Source organism: Hylobates moloch, unplaced genomic scaffold, assembly GCF_009828535.3.
Source record: "Hylobates moloch isolate HMO894 unplaced genomic scaffold, HMol_V3 SCAFFOLD_1, whole genome shotgun sequence".
Lineage (NCBI taxonomy): Eukaryota > Metazoa > Chordata > Mammalia > Primates > Hylobatidae > Hylobates > Hylobates moloch.
Genome location: NW_026652276.1, coordinates 86262500 through 86279493, shown reverse-complemented (window position 1 = coordinate 86279493; position 16994 = coordinate 86262500). Strand labels below are relative to the sequence as shown.

The following is a 16994-nucleotide window of genomic DNA, read 5'->3' as shown; positions in this document are numbered from 1 at the left end:
TGGTCCTGTGACCCCATCCAGAAACTGACTCAGCATACGAAGACAGTTCCGACATGCCTATGATTTCATCTCCAACCAGTCAGCAGCATCCATTCCTAAGCCTCTGCCTGCCAAATTATACTTTAAAAACCCTAGCCTCAAAGCTCTCCAGGAGGTAGCCTTGAAAAATCTCTCCCATCATTTCACTTGGCTGCCTTACAATAATCAAATCTTTGCTGCAACACCACTGTCTCAGTGTATTGGCTTTTCTGTGCAGTGGGCAACAAGAATCCACTGGCGGCCATGGAAAGGATGTTGGCTTTTGCTCAGAATAATATGAGAAGCCATTGGAAGATTTTGACCAGAGAAATGGCCTAATTTTACTTCACAAGTATACTCTGGCTGCTGAGTAGAAAACAGAGTGAACTGGGGCAAAGAAGAAAGCAATGAGGTAAATTAAGAAGTTATTTCAATAATCCATGCAAAAGATGGAGGCTGGGACCATGATGGTAGGAGTGCTGATAGTGAGAGGTGTTTATTGCAGGTCTTCCACCCAATCATATCTTCCCCAATAATCTTACCTGTATAAAAGCTGACATAATTCGTCCTCTGAAATCACAATGGAAAATGAAAAATATTACTTAAGTGAATGTATCAGGATGCATGATTTAAAACTAAATGAAACTATTTCAAAGTCTCCTTATAGTTTATATTACTTTATCCTAAAGTTCAAACTCATTTGCCTGGCATACAGGAAAGGTAAAATTTGATTTTTTTCCTGTTTATCAAAATGGTTAACATCAGACTTGATTCCTTCACTTATTCATGTTTTTTGGTTTTTGGCTTTCTTAAGATTGCAGTCTCACTCTGTCACCCAGACTGGAATGCAGTGGCATGACTGTCTTTATTCATGTATTTAAAAAAAGATTCTTGAATGCTATTAAGCTTACAGGACCTGGATGTTAGCTGCTACCTGACTCTGCTGAAACCTCACCTTGGCTTTACTCAGGCACTTTTGGTCAGTTATTCCTTTGTAATCCTGTGGCACTGAAACATACCTGTCATACTTACCACTCTGCATTGCATTTATTTGTTTAACTGTCTGGTTTCCTCATTAAATCAAACTAAACTGAACTACAGCAGTTTAGTTCAGGATTAAGGATTATTTATCTTTGCATTTTCAGAAGCTAGCACAGTGTCTCTCATATTGTAGGTGTTCGTTGAAGAGTGATTTGATCAATTTTATTCAGAAGAATCTGTTTGGGACCACTTTCTGCTTTGTCTTTGATCTCATTCTTTGCAAGGTGAGTGATCAATAAAAAAGGATCACTGAAAAGTTACCAAATTTTATTTGATTAATACCAGTCATTAGGTAAACCCTGAGACTTTGATTATTACAATTAAACATATGCCAGGAGAGGCAAAGTCTTAATAGGCAATGATTTCTTATTTGTATCTTGTGTATTCCAGTTCCTGAACAAGCTACTAAAAATAAGTCAATTTGTTCCTTAATTTACCACATATTTATTGAGCACCTATTATGTTTGGATTTTCCAAACACTGTTAGTTCGTGAGATGCTTTTGGTGGCATATGGGCATTTTACAATTTTTCTTTATTTTACATATATTCAAGGGTAATTCATGGAAACTTTTTCCTAGGAAAAAGTTATATTTTATGAAAAGTAAGTTGATTTCCTAGTCAGGCATATTGGCACATGCCTGTAATCTCAGCTACTTGGGAGGCTGAGGTAGGAGGATTGCTTGAGCCCAGGAGTTCCAGGTTGCAGTGAGCTATGATTGTATCACTACTCTTCAGCCTGGGCAACAGAGACCCCATCTCTAAAAATAAAAATAAAGAATAACAAGTAAATTGATTTGAAGAAAAATGTTACATTAGGCTGGGTGCCGTGGCTCACGCCTCTAATCTGAACACTTTGGGAGGCCGAGGTGGGCGGATCACGAGGTCAGGAGTTCGAGACCAGCCTGGCCAATATGGTGAAACGCCATCTCTACTAAAAATACAATAATTAGCTGGGCATGGTGGCATGTGCCTGTAGTCCCAGCTACTTGGGAGGCTGAGGCAGGAGAATTGCTTGAACTCGGGAGGAAGAGGTTGGAATGCGCCGAGATAGAGCCACTGCACTCTAGCCTGAGTGACAAAGCAAGACCCGTCTCAAAAGGAAAAAAAAAAAACCCACAAAAATTAGCCGGACGTGGTGGTGGGCGCCTGTAATTTCAGCTACTCGGCTGAGGCAGGAGAATTGCTTGAACCTGGGAGGCGGGGGTTGCAGTGAGCCAAGATCGTGCCACTACACTCCAGCCTGGGCGACAGAACGAGACAACGTTTCAAAAAAAAAAAAAGAGAGAGAGAAAAAGAAAAATGTTACATTAATAATTAAAAAAAAGGTCCAAAAATAGTGAGAGGTATGTATAAATATTACAAGTTTGAGAAATAATATACCATGAATTATGCGATAGCAACCATGGGACTTCTACCCATTTTCCCTGACCAGCCAAATGGACTGTGTACGGGCCAAGGTGAAAGTTTCCCCTGGGCCGTCTGAAGGTTCACTGAAAATCACTGACATAAGGCAGATTAATAGGAGAAAAGGCATTCAGATTTATTTAACATGTTTACACGGGGAGAATCACAGTGATTACCCAAGCACTGTGATTCCGAAGCTTTCATACCATCCTGGTGTATGTTATGGGAGGGGGAAGAAAGGGAATTCTGTTGAGGGCATTATTAGGGAGAATGAGTGGATCGGAGAACAGATTAATTTGTACATTGTCTTGTAAAAGGTTCTATTCAGGTGTGGATTCATTCTTGGCCTTACAGGGAGGGAAAGAAAAAACAATTATTCCTTTAGATGGATCTGGATTGTAGGCGGATAAAGGCTTAGGGAGAGACTGGGGTGTGAAGTAGGGGGAGGTCAGGGAGGCCCGGAGGCTTCTTCAATTCAGCATGTCAACATGCCATATTTCGGGGTACTGTTTTCTTTCCTTCTTTTTTTTTTTTGAGGGGGGGGTCGGAGTTTCACTCTTGTTGCCCAGGCTGGAGTGCAATGGTGCAATCTCAGCTTATCGCGACCTCCGCCTCCCGGGTTCACGAGATTCTCCTGCCTCAGCCTCCCGAGCAGCTGGGATTACAAGCATGCACCACCACGCCCGGCTGATTTTGTATTTTTAGAAGAGACGAGGTTCTCCACGTCAGTCAGGCTGGTCTCGAACTCCCAACCTCAGGTGATCGGCCCACCTAGGCCTCCCCAAGTGCTGGGATTACAGGCGTGAGCCACTGCACCCAGCCCGGAGTACAGCTTTCTAAACTCCAACAACTGTGAAGTATGATCACTAATAATGAAGCTTAGTTTTATAAAGAAATGGCATTTATTTTTAGTTTTAAGGAGAAAAGCTTCAACATTCCAGTTCTTCTTTTGTTGTTGGTGTTGTTTCTGGCGGCTTTACATTTATCTGTCTGAATGGCATAAAGCCTCCTTACTGATAGGTCTCATCGGGATCTCTTCCACTCCCCGCATTTTCTCTTCTGGTTTTCTTCTTTTCTTAGCCTCTTTTGTTTTCTTTCATAATCATCATCCTCCTTACCATCAACAAGAACAAGGTTGAAGAGACAGAATATGGTTGAGTTTGCATTTACAAGTAGAGGAGACTGGTCTTCTACCATCTCCTTAAATTTTCACCTAAGTGTTTTTATAGTGAAATGATTATCAAAACATATAATTTTAGGTACCAATCAAAAACTTGTAAGTGCTCTGTGGCTAATCCTGTTTTTCTTAACCAAAACCATTTTCTTATTTAAAACAAAAGGTGATGCTGACTAAAGTTACACAGCATTTTTAAGGTCTAACAAACTTTGAAACTTAGCTCTCTAAGTATATTTGGAATACAGAAAATTGTAGAATACACAAATGTCACTTGGTCCAAAATGTATTTTTCCCTTTGGGTTTATTCCAAATCCTACTATACCTAACTGAAAAAATTATTTAACTATTTAATGAAATGTTTGGCATCCTAACAATTGCTCAGATTTTATTGCAAGGTGGTTATCTCTAGTCAGATTCTTTTAAGAGACTAATACAATGAAATACATCTCTATCAGATGTATTTCTTTCCTTTTTTTTCTTTTTGAGGCGAAGTCTCACTCTGTGGAGTGCAGTGGCGTGATCTCAACTCACTGCAACCTCTGCCTCCCCAGTTCAAGCGATTCTTCTGCCTCAGCCTCCTGAGTAGCTGGGACTACAGGTGCGTGCCACCAGGCCCGGCTAATTTTTTGTATTTTTAGTAGAGACAGGGTTTCACTGTGTTAGCCAGGATGATCTCAATCTCCTGACCTTGTGATCAGCTCGCCTTGACCTCCCAAAGTGCTGGGATTACAGGCATAAGCCAACCGCTCGTGGCCCATCAGATGTATTTCTACCTATTTTGCATCTCTTAAAATATCAACTAGATAATGTTAAATAAAAGTGCCATAATTTCTCCTATTTTGGTTTCAGCTGCATAATTTTACAATTTAAAAGGTTGGTCAATAGAAACTAACATGATATAAAACCAAAACTAATTTTATTTCATTTGGCATCTATTGATCATACTTTGAGCTGTTTAAATCTTTTTTGCTGCAACCTCCTATAAAGTCATTTACACGTTGAAAATAGAAATTGGTATATAAGAAGGAGATACCTAGAGAACTACTAAGACATCATTTAGATCTCATTTTTTTCTCATTACATCTCCTGGAATGTTAGTGAATGAGTTTTATATGCCACAGGATGCTAGAAAGAATTTAAGATACAAGGCTCCTTGCTGCATATTCACTATAAAAGCAGTGAAGCCCAAATAATGCTCCAAAAAACAAATGGATGGGACATGTATTTTTCATGGAATGTTTTTTCCTTGTTGAATCTACTCACAGATTCTTTATTGACAGCCTACAGAATAGAGTTTATTCACAATTAATGTGCATGCAAATCATCCAGGAAACTTCTTAAACTGCAGATTCTATACAGTAGGTCTGTGGTAAGGTCTGAGATTCTACATTTCAAATAAGTTCCCAGGTGAAGCTTTTATCACTAATACAGGAACCACCCTTTGAGTAGCAAAGATCTAGAATAGGTTGTTCAATATGCTGTAGTCTGAGGACTACCTACATCTGAATTAGCTGAAGTGCTCATTAGAATGCAGATCCTCTGTCCCCAAACTGTTTTTACAGAGCTGAAATCTGTGTACCTACTCTTTACTCCTAGGAATAAGTCTTTTATATAATCATTGCAGGTTATTTTTCCATACACTAAATTAAAAACAATGACAACTTTGCGTTAAGTAGCTTGCAGTTCTGTACTTTTCCTGGGGGCAGAAAGAGGTTGAGTAGATATTAGAAGAGTAGGATAAAAGGTAATAGTTGTTTGGCTTACTGGAAAATTCTGTCTGGTATGTGGATCACGAAAATGTGCGTGTTAACATTTTAGGTGCTCCAACTCTTTAGAGTCTGCTAAAGAGTTGAATGAAAAAAAAAATCCTCAACTCTTATCCTTCAATCTTTTATCTTAGATTATCCCCAAAGTTCTCTTTTGAAACTACTCATCTTTATAATCTACTAACCCAAAGTATGTCTTGCCTTAGAGTATGATGTAAGATCAACTTGAAGGCAATGAACTTCTTCCTCTTGATGTTTTTCTCTCACTTTTCTTTCTGCCTCTCTTCTGCTTATCCTTCAATACCCAGCTCTGGTATCCCCTTCACCTGATTTTCCTTAAGAGTGCTAAAAAGTATTAAAAAGTATTTAAGTCAGGTGCATGGGCTCATGCCTGTAATCCCAGCACTTTGATACTCTGAAGAGGGAGGAAGGCTTGAGCCCTGGAGTTTAAGACCAGCCTGGGCAACATAGTGAGAACCCACCTCTACAGCAACAATAAAAAATTAGCCAGGCATGGTGGTGCATGCCTGTGGTCCCATCTACTTGGGAGGTGGAGGTGGGAGGATTGCTTGAGTACAGGAGTTTGAGTCTATAGTTAGCTATGATTGGGCCACTGCACTCTAGCCTGGATGACAGAGTGAGGAAAGTATTTAAAATGTTCATCAACTTTGACTCAATTTCACTTAAAGGATATATCCTTAAGAATCAATTTGACAAGTTATCTTTTTATAGTTCATAAGTGTGATGATTGGGTTTTTATGCTGTTGTGTGTGATGCCCCTCCCTCAAACCTTGTCATGATGTTGGCACATTACCCATCTGATGTTAAAAAAGAATCAACTGGACAAGGAAACAAAGATATTCAAAGTAATGTTATCTATAATACAGATTGGAAATTGTCTTTGTAAGTTGTTGAATAGGCAGTAAGCAGAATAAATTAGCATATACCTTTCCATTAAAATACTATGGAGGCAGGCTGGGCACAGTGGCTCACACCTGTAATCCCAGCACTTTTGGAGGCTGAGGTGGGCGAATCATGAGGTCAGGAGATCGAGACCATCCTGGCTAACATGGTGAAACCCCGTCTCTACTAAAAATACAAAAAATTAGTGGGGCATGGTAGTGGGCACCTGTAGTGGACAGAGCGAGACTCAGAAGAAAACAAACAAACAAAAAACTATGCAGGCAGTAAAAACAAAGATATAGGTTCACATTTCTTGTCACTGAAAGGTGTTCTCAATATTTTGTTGAAAGAGGATTTATAGGACATTATATTAATAATAATTCTAATATTAAAAATAAATACCATATTTAGTTCACTGATGCGGTCTAAGTGCTTAGAATGGAGAGCCCAATAAATATTTGTTAGGTGAATGAATATATTGATTGCTTTATATGCCCCAGGGATTGTTCTAAGAACTGTATTTTTATCTTCTAATTTATCTTTACAGTACTCCACGGAGGTAGGTCCCATTACCCATATATTATAGATGAGGAGACTGATGCTCAGAGAGATTAGGCAGATTGCCTAAGGTCATAAAGGTAGTAAGTGACAAGATTTGGTTTTGAATGATCTAATTCAAAGCCCATGTTTTCACGTATTTTTGTTTTCTATTATTTTTATAAGTTGTGCATAAAATGTCTATAGCAAGTTATTAGGTTGGTGCAAAAGTAATTGCAGTTTTTGCCATTAAAAGTAATAACGCTGGTTAATTGTGACCTAAGTGATCAGATTATAGGGGCTGGGTTTCTTTTTTCCTCTTTTGTATATATATTTTCGTGTTTCCAAAATGAACATGAGTTCTTTCTGTAATAAAATACCTACATTAAAAAGAGCATTTTTGGTTAGTTTCACCACCACTGACAAAAAGACATTTATGGGATTTTTCTTTCTGGAAAGAATGAATCATTTCCTTGCCATGCTATCTCAAAACACTGTTCCACATCTATTTTCTGCTCTTTTTACTCTCTTATGGTAATTATTGTTTCAATGCTGTTCTCTCCAACTTGACTAAGTTGGAGAATATATTTTATTTATCTCTGTATTTTTAGGGCTAATACAATGCCTGGAGCATCAGATATATATCCAAAAAGATTTATTTAATTGAAAAAGAATCTTAAAATAGTAAAATCAGTGTTTGTCATTCCATTTTTCTTTGCCCCATTCCTCGTGCAGTAAAATATTTTGTGTTTGTTCCCAGGTTCCGCCAGGGCAGAGCTGATCTCCGCTGCCCTTTATCTCCTACCGCTAAGAGCAGTAGCCAGTAAGTGTAAAATAGCCAGTAAGTGTAAAAAATCAAAACAAAGCACTTTCCTATCTCTCCAATGGAGTAAAAGCAGTGAAGCCCAAATAATGCTTAGTTACCAAAAGCCACGCCAGGTGGCTAATCGAAAGGGTATTGATTTTAGCCAGTAAATAGCCCTTAATATAGCTGGAACCCAGGTTGAATATGCAGCTTGATAATTAGCTAATAAAGCAAACAAGGGCTGGAGAGAACGTGGTGCAGCTGGATAAGCAGCAGCCCATCATCCAGGAAGCTCACCTATGTCTAATACCTTCTCATACGAAGGACTCAGGTTACCTTCAGGACTTTGCAGCCATTAAATAAGGGAAAAAAAAAAAAAACTATAAACCTATCATAGAATATGAGATATAAGTAAAAGCAGTTGTAAATGTTTTGCAAATATTACATGCAATAGTAATGTTTCCTGAAGACAGATGTTGCAATTTAATAATCTTAAGTGAGGAGGTTTAATAACTATTTTAGATCATCAGGATAATGTTTAGTGTTCTAGGATAATTATTAAACAATTCTCAGTTCGTTAAATCATCTGATACTCCAGACAAATCCATAGCTTGGTTATTTCTCATATTATCCTGCAACTGCTCAAGGACACCTTAAAGTGGTAGAGGCCAGTCAGGAAAAGAGAGAGGAAGGCCGGGCACGGTGGCTCAAGCCTGTAATCCCAGCACTTTGGGAGGCCGAGGCGGGCGGATCACGAGGTCAGGAGTTCAAGATCATCCTTGCCAACATGGTGAAACCCCGTCTCTACTAAAAATACAAAAAAATTAGCCGGGCGTGGTGGCGGGTGCCTGTAGTCCCAGCTACTCAGGAGGCTGAGGCAGGAGAATGGCATGAACCCGAGAGGCGGAGCTTGCAGTGAGCCAAGATCACGCCACTGCACTCCAGTCTGGGTGACAGAGTGAGACTCCGTCTCAAAAAAAAAGAGAGAAAGGAAGAAGAAAATCAAGGATAAAGGGTCATAGAGCTAAGGAAACAGATTAAAATGAAAGGACTTAGATCACAGATGGTAAATTTGAAGACTAGATGTGAGCTTTAGCATCCAAATGCATTATATCAAAACTGCACTGTTTTTTGTTCTTGTTTTGTTGCCTTTTTAAGGTTTGACTGCTAATAATTTCTTAAAGTCAAAAAAGTATCTTGCACAAAAATCCCAGATTTCCAGTTTATTTTGAGAATTCAGAGTACTTAGTAACACTGGGCTTAATTCTCTCATGACAACAATGGACAAAAGCTTTGTAGAGGCTGCTACTTTTATTTATGCTAAAAATTTTGATTATGAACATCTTAAAGCTTATTGTAAATTAGAAAGAAAAATATCTATTCATCTACCTCTAAATTCAATAACTTAATACACTGCCATATTTATTAAGAACAGTTTCCTACATAACACCGATACTAACACACTGAAAAAAAGCACTGCAATTTCCTAATGCCATGTTTACTCAGTTCATATTCAAATTTCCCCATTGTTCCTAAAATGTCTCTTATATTCATTTTTTGTTTTTGTTTTTGTTTTTCTGGAGATAGGCTCTTGCCTGTCACTCAGTCTGGAGTGCAGTGGTGTAATCCTGCCTTGCTGTAACCTCAAACTCCTGGGCTCAAGTGATCCTCCAGCCTCAGCCTCCTGTGGAGCTGGGATTACAGGTGCATACCACCAGACTTGGCTAATTTTTTTATTTTACATTTTGTAGAGACAGAGTTTCACTGTGTTGCTCAGGATCATCTTGCTTTGATCTCCCAAAGTGCTGGGGTTACAGGAAAGAGCCACCATGCCTGACCTGCATTTATCTTCTTTTCAAGCCATTATTCAATTAAAACACATACTTTGTATTTGATTATGTCACTTAAGTCAGTTTTACCCCAGATCAGACCCTCTCTCCCTTTTCTTTTCTTCTGTGACAACGTCGTTGAAGAGGAATCAGTTATTTTGTTGACTAGAATTTATACCTAACGGGTTAATTAACTCAGGTTAAGTATTTGGGGCAAAAATCATCTAGAAGTGATGGTGCAGACTTCATATTACATCGCATAAAGAGGTGGGTAATTTCTGGTTTTCCTAGCTGGTCACAAAAAGTTTGATACCAGGTTAAGGTTGAGAGCCAACCCCTATGGATGTGGCATGCTTTCTCCAATTTGCCACAGACCCCACCACTCCTTATTTGTTTTACAATAGCCTAATGAACTCACTTTACCTTGCCTGGGAGGCATATGTGAAATCTGACAGTGAATACTATAGTCTGGGTGTGTGATAAAAGTATATACTCCTTGTATTAGTTCGTTTTCATACTAGTGTAAAGAACTGCCTGAGTCTGGGTACTTTATAAAAGAAAGAGGTTTAATTGACTCACTGTTCAGCATGGCCAGGGAGGCCTCAGGAAACTTACAATCACGGCAGAAGGTGAAGGGGAAGCAAGACACCTTCTTCACAAGGCAGCAGGAAGAAGTGCCCAGCAAAGGGGTAAGAGTCCTTTATAAAACCACCAGATCTCATGAGAGCTCACTCACTGTCGTGAGAACAGCATGGGGGAAACTGCCCACATGATTCAATTACCTTCGCCTGGTTTCTCCCTTATCACATGGGAATTATAATTCAAAATGAGATTTGGGTAGGGACACAAAGCTTAACCATATCACTCCTGTATCCCTAGAACAATAGAATAGTGCCTGGTACACAAGTGGTGCTCAACAAATACCCATTGAAAGACTGATGTTAGAACCATCTAAATTAGAAACACCTGGAAGGAAACAGGATGCGTGGAAGATTTTGCAACCCATGTTCCTGAACTACATGTAGCTCAGAGAAGCCTTTTGTCCTTATATAGAGAGAGCAAACTGGAGAGGCTGCCAGCTCTAGGGAATGTTTTTTTTCTTTGAACTGGAAAGAAAAGTACAATCCCAGTGGAGAAATTTTTTTTAAAAAAGAGGAAGAATAAATTTAAGATTCTGTGGCAGTCAAAGGTTTTTGTTATGAATGGCCCAATGCAGATTGGGCTTTCCAGAGCAGATATTGAGATGGAATATGACATGCAGGTGATTTATTAGGATTAATACTTCTGAAAGGAAGAGGGCGGAAGCAGAATTGGGCAGAGGGAGAAATTGGATTGTGATGCAATCTCAATCAACCCCTGAGGGAGTTCTAGAGCATATATGGCCCATCAGAGTTATTTTCCAATTATCTGGCTGAGTCTCTATATCCCAGCCTCATTCAGTCAAGGATAAGAACTAACTCAGCAAAGGAATGACCTTGACTGAGGCAGCTTTCAGCAGTCCAGACAAATTCTGAAGGAGCTGGCTGCTGAAAGCCACTTACTGAAGATGCTTCCAGGAGCTGGAGATATAAGTTCTGCTTGAAAGAGGAACTGAGTGGTATAGCCATCTGCCTGCCTCGGACCCCACATGTAAAATTCTACTCTTATCTCTAAATGAGGCTGTGGAAATAGTTACCGAAGTATTCTTTTGCTAAGAATTAGTTGACTAATTGTAAACACTCAAATTATACTGTAATTTTTTTCAACCTTGTTTTAGTATTTATTTGTTAGGAATCTCAAAAAGTACAAAACAAAATGGTCCAGGTATCTCTCAAATTTTACAAGGCTCTGGTATTGCTTGAATGTCCCACAGGATACAAAATTGAGCCCATTTACATGGTTGTAAATTGCTTTGGCATTCTGAATTAAAAACATCCTACAAATGTCAGTGATGTACTGAAGATCTTGCTCTAGAAAGATAGATTGGCATTAGTGCCAAAGGGAAATAAATGGAGAAAGCTGTATTAGTTTCCTATTGCTGTTATAACAAATTGCTGCAAACTTGGTTGTTAAAGCAATGGGAATTTATTGGTTGAGAGTTCTGGAGGCCAGAATTTGAAAATCAGCATCCCTAGGCTGAAATCAAGGGGTCAGCAGGGCTGCACTCCTTCTGGAGACTCTAGAGAGAATCCATTCTGTGTTTCTTCCAGTTTCTGGTGGCTGCAGGCCTTTCTTGGCTTGTGTCTGCATTACTCCAATCTCTATATTCATGGTCACTCTGTCTTCTATTCTGCTGTGTGCATACAATCTTCCTATTACTTTTCTCTTTTAAGGATATGTATGATTGCATTTAGGGCCCACACCCATAATTCAGGGTAATCTCTCCATTTCAAGATACTTAATCACATCTGCAACTCCCCCCCTTCTCCCCACTGCTGGGCCAAATAAGGTAAAATTGACAGGTTCCAGTGATCGGAATTTGAATAACTTTGAGGAGGCCATTATTCAGTCTACCACAGTGTAGCTTCTCAGTCTTTGCTTTAGCTCTCATTAGGCTGCAGACTATTTGCTTTCTACCTACTGCAACAGCAGGAACCAAAAGGACACCCTATGTAAAGTGAAAGGATACCCTATGTCCAGGGTAGGCCTCATGGTGAAAAAACTAGAATTTCAACCTCCAGCATTTTGAGACCCACTTTAGGAAGGCCACGTTTGTGAGGGCAGGACTTTTGCTGTATTTCAATACTATAAGAGCACCAGGTTGACAGTGAAGAACACAATAAAAATTGCCTTGTACCACATTTGACTATTGAAAGATATTTTTTAGAATACACATTACTCTAGATTTACTAGAATAAAAAAGTTTCTAGATGCCCTGACACCAGTTTGTAGCTATCTCTCATATGTCAAGTTGTCTCATTCTCAGAAACTTGGCTAAGAGTTAGGCAGGAAGGGAACAGGATTATTTATTTATAGTGTGGTCTAGAGAATTTTTAAATAATACACTTCCCATTAAATTGTAAAATTTCTCCTTGATGGATGTTACATTTAACCATTCTCTCCTTCTACTTTATGCTTCCCTAAAGAGCTCTTTCAAAAATGAACTTTAATTTGTAACTGAAGGATAACAGAACAAAGATTCTCTACTTTCTTGTCTTCTATTTTCAGGCTTTATATGATGATTTTGCTGATAGAGGAGGAATGAAGGAGATTTGCTTTTCAGGCTGAGGAACAGCACCTGTTACCCTCTGGCCTATGCTCCGTGTGTGTAAAATACTCTCCTCTTGGCTTAGCAGAAATTAGGTCAATGCCTACCTGTTTCAAGGGTAAGATACAACATCCTCACTTTAAAGCTAATCATGTACAGACATAAATCCTGTCTGTTGCTATTGTTATGCTGTTTTTGCTATTTAAATTCATTCATTTTCTTTTTTTAAAATCATATTATAACATTATAAACAGTGGTGAAGTTTATTTTAAGCATTTACTGCTGAGATTTAAACCATTTCCAGGTTATATAAAATGTATTCAGATGTGGGACTGAACAAATCTCCAGCTTCTTGGGTTATTTACTGTTGGTTCAGTTACCTCTTTCACTAGGATGATAACTAAGCTTTACTCTGAAAAGCTCAATTCTCTATTTTGTTTCAGCTCCCACATCAGAATTTAATACTTATTCATGCTCTCTGCAAGAGTTTCTTGGGACATTTCTGCTTACCCACACTTTCCTGCTGTTATTAAATAGGAGGCTATGTTCCAGAGACAACATTATTGAGTTTACATCATCAAAATTTATAAAAGCTAGTTTTCAGTGCTGCCCTGTCCCAGGGACAAAGTGGATTCCTGTTTAGGGAAGGAATACACATTTCCTTTACCCTCAGAACCTTTAAATCTAAGTAAGTTTCTTGGTGCCACTTTATATTGATGCTTTAGACATTTATTTTAAGAATACATTCCCAGTTCTTATAAAGCAGAAATAAAACTTAAAGTACCCATTTAAAAATATATTTAGTATTTTTATTTCATCTTTTCAAGGATCATATATTTTCACTTCATTCTTGATCCTAACTCTTTCAGAATCACTGACATGGAAAGATTTTCTGTTGGATATTTTTAGATGTCTATAACTCTGCTGTTAATAATTCATGTATCAAGTAGGTGGAGATCTACCAAATGAGTTGTTCTTATCTTAAGATCCTAAAGTGATTGGTCTGATCCTGCTCAAGGATTTAAGATTTTCTTGGACAGCACTGCTAATCTTTCAGATACTCTATATTCGTTTTGTTTATTGGTAAGTAATAAACTTGTAGTCTTTAATTTTTGGTTAACTTCTTCGTGTTTGCAACTATTGTTAACAATGGATACGATTATGTTAGATGCATATATAACATAACTTTCTAATTCACATAAACTACTTAAACTTTACCCAAATTAAAGAATATAATGAAAAAAATATGTGAACATACAAAGCTCAGAACAAAGTGTTTTGGCAGGATATGCTTGGGATTTAGGGAGGAAAACTGACATTGGTAATAGTTCTATTGGCAACTTATATACCAGGCATTTTACAAATATTATCCCACTCAATCCCAGTTTGGCCATCTGGTAGGTGTGGTGTCTTCAGCATATTACTTAATAGTTTTGTACCTTAATTTCCCCATTTGGTGGAATGAAACAAAAGAAAAAGAAACCCAGAAAAACAAAATACTTACATAGCTATGCTGAGGATTAAGGATTACATCACCTTGTTAAGACTAGTGCCTGAGATAAAGTAAACACCATATGAATGTTTGATATTAACATCCTTCACTGATAAGGATACCGAGGTTCTGGAAAGCTAGAGAACCAGACCATGGCTGAAGAACTTATAAGAGATGACTTGAGCTCACACAGTGTTCTCTATACCAAGGAGTTTCTCATTTTAGTCTTGGCTTCATGTTTAGCTACTGTTGTAATACCGCTGAGCTTTGGTTTCGTTTTTTAGAAAATGAAAGTGTGGGGTTAACATTAATAGCCCAGTTCAATTCTAGTATTCCATACATTTTACTTTGAGCTTTGGTAACCAATGAACACTTACCTGGCTATGGGGAAAATTTGTTTTTCTCTAGAAGTGGGTAAGGACTAAAATAATTGGCTCTAGACATGTGGTGGTCATTAAAAGTACATGGTAGACTCATCACTGGAAGGTGCCCACATAGTGGGAAAATGTCAATCCCAGAAGCTGCGTTTAAGATGTCTTAGTAGCAAGTAGCCTACTCTCCAAGTTTGGGAAGGAAAAAACTTCTTGCTCATTTTGTTACACTAGGATATAGGTGACAATCTAAATTTGTCTGACAACACAACAAAAACAAGATAAATGAATGGTGGACCAACTTAGGCTTCTGTAAGACAGGAATGGGTGAAAAAGGGAAAGCGTTTCAGATTTTTGTGGCCATATGAGGATGAAAACCCATGACTGTCCTTGAGTTTTCTTAGGCACAGGAGAAAGGAGTTAGGTGGCACCAAAGTTATTTGACACCAAAAATCTGAAAGACAGTAAACATAGTTTCATTCCAAATGCTGAGTCATTCTTATGGGGAAGAAGAGAAACACTTAAGACTCACTTCCCTGAGGCCTTAGTCTTCACTAGATTGCCTTCTGCTGAAATAATTACTTCATGTTTTAAGATTTGGTTATGGTCATTGTTTCCTTTCTCATACCCCCACTTAGTCTTCCTACACTTTTAGTTTTAAATCTCTTTATTTGTTTGATTTGGTTTTAATACTATAAGCAAAAAGGAAGCAGCAGCAAGTGTTTGTTGAGAAGGGAAGGTTTTTGTTTTGTTTTTTTTTAATATTGTCTGTGGAGCTAGCATAGTAATTATTGAGAGCAATTCCTAAATTAATGATTATCTCCCACTTCCCCATGAAAGTATCTTAATAATGAAAAGAAAATGCTTAGGCATATAGGAAATTGTGTTTCTGTTACATTGTCTAATCAGCAACCAAACCCTTTCAGTGGAATTCTTGTTATATTAGGAGAAAGACACAGGGCTAGAGATAGGGAGGCAGAAAGCTACTTAGATACTCATAAAAAGAATTGTCAAAAAGGCTTTAAAGTGTTATGTATTAGGCTAGAAAGAAAAATTTGTTATTATATTTTATTCTCTTTAGAAAAGATTCATGGAATAAATAGGGCATAGTGTTTTATTTTATAAGTGTCTGTGAAATCTGTTTTTTTTTTTTTTTTTTTTTTTTTGGAGATAGAGTCTTGCTCTGTTGCCCAGGCTGGAGTGCAATCTCAGCTCACTGCAACCTCTGCCTCCCGGGTTCAAGCAATTCTCCCACCTCAGCCTCCCGAGTAGCTGGGACTATAGGCGTGTGCCACCAGACCCGGCTAATTTTTGTATTTTTTAGTAGAGATGAGGTTTCACCATGTTGGCCCGGCTGGTCTTGAACTCCTGACCTCAGGTGATCCTCCTGCCTTGGCCTCCCAAAGTGCTGGGATTACAGGCGTGAGCCAACGTGCCCGGCCAGTATCTGTAAAATCTTAAAAGAATGATCATAAACCTCTACATTTTGAAATTAATGTTCATTAAAATTTTTTTAATTTCCATTTTTATTTTAGATTCAGGGGCTACATGTGTAGGTTTGTTTCAAGGGTAGATTGTGTGGTGCTGAGGTTTGGACTTCTACTGATACCATCACCCACATACTGAATGTAGTACCCAGCTGGAAGTTTTTCAGCCCCTGTCCCCCTCCCTCTTTTTGGATTCCCCAGTGCCTATTCCCATCTATATGTCTGAGTGAAACCATGATTTAGCTCACACTTACAAGTGAGAACATGTGATACTTGGTTTTCTGTTCCTACATTAGTTTGCTTAGGGTAACGGCCTGCAGCTGCATCCATATGCTGCAGCTGCATCCATGTTGCTACAAAGTGATTTTGTTCTTTTTTAGGGCTGTGCATTTTTAAGAATTAACAACTTTGAAAATATGCTCTAAATAACTTATGCTCTAATTGCAAGTCAGCAATGTTTTATTGGAGAAAATTATCTACTATACAACAGTTTCCTATTTATTTTATTCAAGTCAATAGTTGAGATTAGATGTGTGTATGAAGAGTGGGAGAGTGGGAACTATAGAGCAGAGGTGCACAGTCTTGAAAAAAAAGATTCAGAGTAAATTGTATGCTGATCAGGTGAAGCTTCCTTCCTTGTCTGTGCCCATTGACCCCACTCCCATGCACACCTTTTTCCTTCTGTGTCCTTCCTGAATCCCACCAGATGCCAACATCCTTCTGCTGTCCTTTGGTTGTTCTGGGCCCCAAATTTGGCAAGAGGAATCATGTCCAGTGCTCCTGACTTTTCTCTATCTCCAACTATGTCCTACCTCCTATTCTGTACCTCCCCCTGTATCCAAATCAGACCCAGGGGCTGATGGTCATGTGTTATTGATATAAGAACTGAATCTTATATCAGTTCTTGGCTTGTTAGTGAAGCCGCCTTTGCAAAATTATGACCTAGACAGTGAAAGAGATCTAACTTAACCGACTC

At 38.5% G+C, this 16994-nt stretch overlaps 1 protein-coding gene and 1 non-coding gene across 2 annotated transcripts in view; both read left to right on the top strand.

Moving 5' to 3' along the window:
- The first annotated feature begins 1265 nt into the window (after positions 1 to 1265).
- The window catches only part of GPD2 (glycerol-3-phosphate dehydrogenase 2), a 165790-nt gene continuing 150061 nt past the window's right edge, over positions 1266 to 16994 (top strand). Inside the window, exon 1 of the mRNA XM_058441852.1 lies at positions 1266 to 1283. The gene's annotated coding sequence lies outside the window, so the exon portion shown is untranslated. The remainder of the gene's footprint in view (positions 1284 to 16994) is intronic.
- Positions 6128 to 6231, top strand: LOC116809948 (small nucleolar RNA U13). The gene has a single exon (XR_004370108.1). It is a non-coding gene; the product is annotated as a small nucleolar RNA U13 (small nucleolar RNA).